The sequence below is a fragment of the Chelonoidis abingdonii genome, chromosome 9, assembly GCF_003597395.2.
Source record: "Chelonoidis abingdonii isolate Lonesome George chromosome 9, CheloAbing_2.0, whole genome shotgun sequence".
Lineage (NCBI taxonomy): Eukaryota > Metazoa > Chordata > Testudines > Testudinidae > Chelonoidis > Chelonoidis abingdonii.
The window spans coordinates 48,014,571-48,020,876 of record NC_133777.1 but is presented as its reverse complement, the minus strand read 5'-3'; positions in this window follow the sequence as shown (position 1 = coordinate 48,020,876).

The window sequence follows — 6,306 nt, the reverse complement described above, 5'->3', positions numbered from 1 at the left end:
ATGAAGCAAATGATCTAGCCCTGGAAGTTGGGCCTCCAGGGTTCTGTTTCTGGGTCTGCCAGTCACAGACTGTGTGAGCTTAGGCAAATCACGGGCTAACACCGCTGGGCTTCTGTTTCTCCCCTAAGTGACAAGGACATTTTCCTAACTCCCAACTGAGGTTAGGAAGTGTTGTACGGGCTTGTCTACATGATGCATTAGTGCACACCCATGGGGTGTAAATTCTAGTTTGTGCCAATGGGTCACACACTATCTGGCCTGTATGGGACCTGCTGGCACCCACTACAAGTGCCCCAGTGCGTGTTAATGGAGTGCCGGGGTCAGCAACCTCTGGCATGCAGCTCGTCAGGGTAAGCACCCTGGCAGGCCGGGCCAGTTTGTTTATCTGCCGCGGCTCCCATTGGCCAAGGTTCGCCACCCCAGGCCAATGGGGGAGGCGGGAAGGCACAGCCAGCACATCCCTCACCCGTACCACTTCCTGCCTCCCCCATTGGCCTGGGATGGCAAACTGCGGCCAGTGGGAATCACAATCAGCTGTACCTGCTGACACGGCAGATAAACAAACTGGCCCGGCCCGCCAGGGTGCTTACCCTGGCGAGCCATGTGCCAGAGGTTGCCGACCCCTGATGTAGTGACTACTACATTCACACCAGGGCTTAAATTCTCAGAGTAGAGTATTTCCCAGAGAGCTATAAAAACTCCTGAGGGGTTGAAAATATTTACTGGCGCTCTGCTCTGGACAATTCTGGCTGAATTTAAGCCCTGGTTCATGTGCATTAGGGAACTTCTGGTGCACGACAGTAGGGTGTACGGGGGCCAGCTAGCACACAACTGGCAGACTAATGCACCGTGTAGCCAAGCCCTTAATGAACGTTAGCGTTTCAAGAGCCTCAGCTGAAAGGGGCTATCACATCAGGCACAACCAGCATGTTGCATGACAGTCTCCATTCAAACGCCTTTTCCTGTGCACTAATAACTCTCTGAAACTTTCACCTTTTAGACAGAAAATGTCTAGACTTTCATCCATGCCCAAAAGTGAACTTTTTGGGAAAGTTTTGAGCCAAAATGGGGCAGGTTTTTTTAAAAACATGGAGCCTGGAAAATAAAACAACCCTTTTCCTCATTGTGAGAAAAAACTGGTTACTTGGCCTCTCCAGCACACCTTACCCATCTCCTCCACGGGCGTAAACGCCATTAAGGAAGGCCAGGCTATGCATGCATGTGTGACTAGCTGAGCTATGACTGTACATGAAGCACTTGAGGAAACTTTGCAGCCCTTGCCTCAGCCGCTGTGAGGTACCTCATCCATCCCCTGAGCAGAAGCCCCTACTGGGCTGTATTGCAAGGTCCCTTGAGGTCAATGGGAATCTTTCCAATGACTTCAGTGGGCTTTGAATCAGGCCCATACTACATCCCTTGTAAGGAAGGGCAGACAAAAAGCTTGGAAAGACCATTCTTGGGCAGCCTGGAAATTAGAGGAGCCACTGAAACTGAAAATGAACTCACACTGCAAAATGCACATGCCCTCATGTAGAGTTCCCCACACATTCAGCTTTCTGTGCAAAGCTGGATTCAGTTTCAGTGGATACCCTGGCTTTGGGGCAGCAAACTGCAAAAGTAGCTTAGCCGCAAAGCTAGGCGAGACCTACACACACCAGTATGTTTCTCCTCTTTATCCCATGAAGTTACACTCCTCTGGGAGTGGGCTGCGTACGTACAGCTTACTGTGTACTTTTCCATACGCACGTCTTAGATGGACCCTCACTGACACACAACACATAGAAGGATGATGTACCTGGGTCCAAGGCCACAGAAGCAGCATGTGATGTACCAAGAGGCAGTCTGGGATTACGTGGTGAAAGACGGTATCGTAAGATCACCTGTGCCCAAGGAGGCAGAGTTCAGTTTTGATTATCTTGGACTTCAGAGTGCTTAAAAGTGAAAGCTTAACATTCATGCAGGATGAAATTTACTCTGTGCAGGGGCTCAGCACTGTGCTTATGCGCTGCTTAAGTCCCATTTAAGCCTCGTTTGGAGGGCTCAAATGGGACTTGTGTGGCAAGATGGTCTGCTTGTTAGGGCGCTAGCCTAGGACATGAAATTCCCTGCTCCTCCACAGACTTCACATATGACCGGAGGCAGGTTATTTAATAGAATTCTGTCCTGTTAATTCTCATCTAACCGTACATAGGAGACCAAGAATCCTTTATTTTCACCAACTCCCCAATGTAAAAGACCAAACATCTCACTTTCTCATGCCATTCCTCCTTCCCCCCGCCACCAGAGCTCCCTCTAGTGTTCCAAAGTGTATACTGCAGGTACTCGTTCCTGTCCTATTCAGTAAACCTTCATTAAAACAGGAGGGGGTAGCATGGATTAGGTTGGAAAATGTGAACAAGCTGAGCTCTTGGGCTTGTTGAGTCCAACCTTCATATGGGTTTCTGAGCTGGAGTTACTGATCTTTCACATCAACAGATATTTTGCACTGTATTCTAGCCCTGCCCACCCAAACCAATGGGCATTCCCAGTTCCATTACTGTGTAGGTGCAGATAGGTGAGATTCCAGGTGGAGTGGGTAGGGGTGCTACAAAGATGCACAAGGAGAAGACATCAGATTTGTGGCAAGGATTTACTGGAGATCACTAGATGGTCTCCCTGCACTTCCTACTCAAATCCCCTGCCTGACCTCTTCCCCCCACCCCTAAGGCAGAATAGTCCTTTGCAGTGAGCTTTGAGGGTGAAGAGAAGCAGAAGTGGGTTTGTTTATCATTGAATCAATCTGTTAAAATGTGCACTCGCAGGGCAGGGAGGGGCCACAGTCCTCACCCAAAGCCAGGCCGCAGACAGGGAAAAGGCAAGAATGTTAATGGGAACCAGGTTCGCTCTTCAGTTTCCTTTTTGTGGTGGCTGCTGGCAGAGTGGGCCAGATTCCTGGAGCAATCTGGGGGATATTCTTTACTGGAAGGTGGCTCTTAGCTGATCCCTGATGGGAGCTGGCTTTAGTCTTTACCCTTGCGCACAGACTAGGGAGTTTTGCTGAGACCCGAAGGAGACATTCCTGGCACTGAGCAAATTAAGGTTTCTCTGAGTTAGCAAGAGGCTACACAGTAAGGACAAAGAGAGGGGCGGAGCCAGACTATGCAAGTGTACAGCCTTTCCTTGCCCATGGCTCCCAAAATGCTTTACAAAGTGGGTAAATATCATCTGTCTTGTGACAGCTACAGAAGAAACATAGGAACCGAGATGGCAGGGCCAAAATTATCAGATGTGGCCTAAAATTAGGGTATGTCAGTTTTTGGGTGCCCAACTTGGATTGAATCGTCAGAGGTGGTGAACTCCTGTAACTACCATTGGCTTCAACACCCACAAAGCCACTCTATTATCCTCTTTGAAATTCCTTCTTTAAACAACAGCACCCACGCACCATCCCTGAACATCTCCTTGTGGCACGGTACAGCACAGCAGGGTCACTGCCTCTGTTTCCCTACTGGTTCCTCACTGCTCCGCCCAGCTTCCAACACCTTCTGGATTGAAGGGACATAGCCAGAGAACTCGATCACAGAACAGCTCCATGCCTACCAACATGCCCAAAGTCCAAAAGCAACACAAACATGTCCCTTCTCTCCCTCCCAGCCCACAGCAGCTAAGCTGGTTTCTACCTTTTTTAACTTCTCCCTCGAAGACCCCAGCTTCAGGTGTTGCAGGGCAGTGCTGATTGGACCCCAGCAGCCCATTAACTCTACCACACTTACCTTTGCTAAGATGCCCACGAATCACTCCCAATTGGTGTTGGTCACGCTGGCAATCTCCTGTGATCCCTAAGGCCACTGGAGCCACTAACTCATTTTGTCACATCTGCCTCCACTGTTCCCTTGTCTGTTCCCCTTTGTCTTTGCTTAGTCCCCTGTTCCATACTGTCTAAATCCTAGACTGCGAGTTCTCTAGTGCAGGGGTCATCTTTTCGTTATTTGTTTATAAAGTGCCTAGCACAGGGGTGGGCAAACTTTTTGGCCTGAGGGCCACATTGGAGTTCCAAAACTATATGGAAGACTGGGTAGGGAAGGCTGTGCCTCCCCAAACAGCCTGACCCCCGCCCCCTCCCACTTCCTGCCCTCTGACTGCCCCCCTTCTCTACCCCTTCCAACCCCGCCCCCGCTCCTTGCCCCTGACTGCCACCTCCCTGGACCCTACCCCCCATCCAACGCCCCCGTTCCCTGTCCCCTGACTGCCCCATCCCCTTATTCACACCCTTGCCCCCTGACAGCCCGCCCTGGGACTCCCATACCTATCCAACACCCCTTGTTCCCCATCCCCTGACCACCTCCCCCAGAACGTCTTCCCCATCCAACCGCCCATGATCCCTGTCCTCTGACTGCCCCCCAGCACCCCTTGCCCCTTATCCAACCCCCCCACTTCCCAAAGGGGAGGGGCCGGGGGCTAGCCTCCCTGGCTAGGAGCTCAAGGGCTGGGCAGGATGGTCCCATGGGCCGGATGTGGCCCGCAGCTGTAGTTTGCCCATCTCTGGTCTAGCACAAAGGAACCTAGTTCTTCTCTGCAGTCTCCAGAGCAGGTCCTACATCAAATAAATAATAATGGGTGTTCTGCACTTCCAAAAATCCAGAGCCTGACTCTGGATTTAACAACCTAATGTTAGGCCCCCATTTTTGCAAATCTCAGCCCACATCACCTGGGAGAGTATGTGTCCATTCCGGGGAAGGGGGAGGTTGCACGTGACCAGCAGGGACTGGGAACAATTCCCAGGCAAGGTCTCATTTCCCAGAGCTGTACTAGGCCTCAGTTCCCACAGGGAGTTTTTCCCACAGCCTCTGCAGAGAGTTGGAGCTTATCCCTCCCCCTGTCTCCCATGGAAGAGACAGAAAATCTAAACCAGAGGAGTCTTTCCCAGAAAGGCTGTTTTCGAATCAGGAATTGTCGAGAATTTGTAATCTCGAAACCCCACTGGGTGGCCTGTGTATGGAAAACCGGATCTTGAGATACAGCCAGGCAAGACAAGCCAGTGAGATGAAGACCGCCTGTGTCAGGATCAGTGCTGCTCAAATTAACATCTGAAACAGACATGGCTCTAACAGCACCTCCAGCTCTCCATGGACCTGGCCCAAGTATCACTAAAGTCAGTGGAAAGTTTCTTGGAAGTTGAACCAGGTCATGAGTGGGGAGGCACGAATGATATCTGGCAGTGGCTCATTGAGAAAGAGAGATGCCACAACGCAGGTATCTCCATCTCTTTGCACTGGGGCTGTGTTGGAGGTGCTCAACCAGTCTAGAACTCATTCAGCAACACTAGCAGTCTGGCGACAGGGGCAGCGGTTCCCAGGGCAAAGGCAGTCCTGTAAAGGTGGGACTATCAGTGTGTTCTGCTTCTCCGCCAGGGACTGCACCGGAATCAACCATTCAGCAGAGAGACCCAACGAGAAGGGACTATCCGCAAGCTCTGCTAGCTGGGGGGTGCTCAGTACTTAAAGGGGGCAAAAACCTGGGGGCTCCTACTCTTTTCTACCACAGTGAAAGTGACAGCATATCTGCCTGCCCCTCTGCACCCTCACATCTCTTCTGACCCTTCATCTCACCTCTGTCCCCTCCAGCCCCCATCTGTTCCAACCCCCAGTCTCACCTCTGCTCCCTCGTGCCCCCACTTCTTCCCTCTACCTCTATTCTGACCCCCGGTCTTACCTCTGCTGCCTCATGCCCCCACCTGTTCCCCCTCATCTGTTCTGACCCCTAGTCTCACCTCTGCTCCTCCTGCAGCCACAGGAGTTCTTCACCTCCACCCCCACCTCTGGGGGTGGGGCAGCTGCTCCAGGAACCTCTTCACTCCTGGCCCAGGTTGAGTGCTGCACGGAGGGAGAGGGAAGGAGCAGACTGACCCAATGCTGGGGGGGAGGGGGAGGAGGGGATTGACCCACTGGGATGAGGGGGAGGAGGGGATTGACCCATTATTCACAAGAGTGGGGAGGAGGAAGGAAGAGGGAGCAGAGCCACTCTGAGCTGCCTGGCTTATTCTGCTCCCTCCTGTTGAGAATGGTGTCAGCTCCTGAGGGGAGGGAGAGAGCTCTGTCCAGTTCCTGCCAGCAGCTCTGATTGGCTGCTCTGCCCCAGGGGGCAGAGCAGTGGGGAAAGCAGAGAATCAGAGGGGTTTCCCCTGGCAGGGCAGGGCTAAGGGCTGACCTCCAGGGCACCGCAGGACCAGGCTTGCCCAGCAGAGAGCCCTCATGAAGGGGCAGCGTCCCACCCTGCGGTCTCTGGGCTGGGCGACGGGGAGAGCAGTGCCTGGCTTCCCGCTCAGGG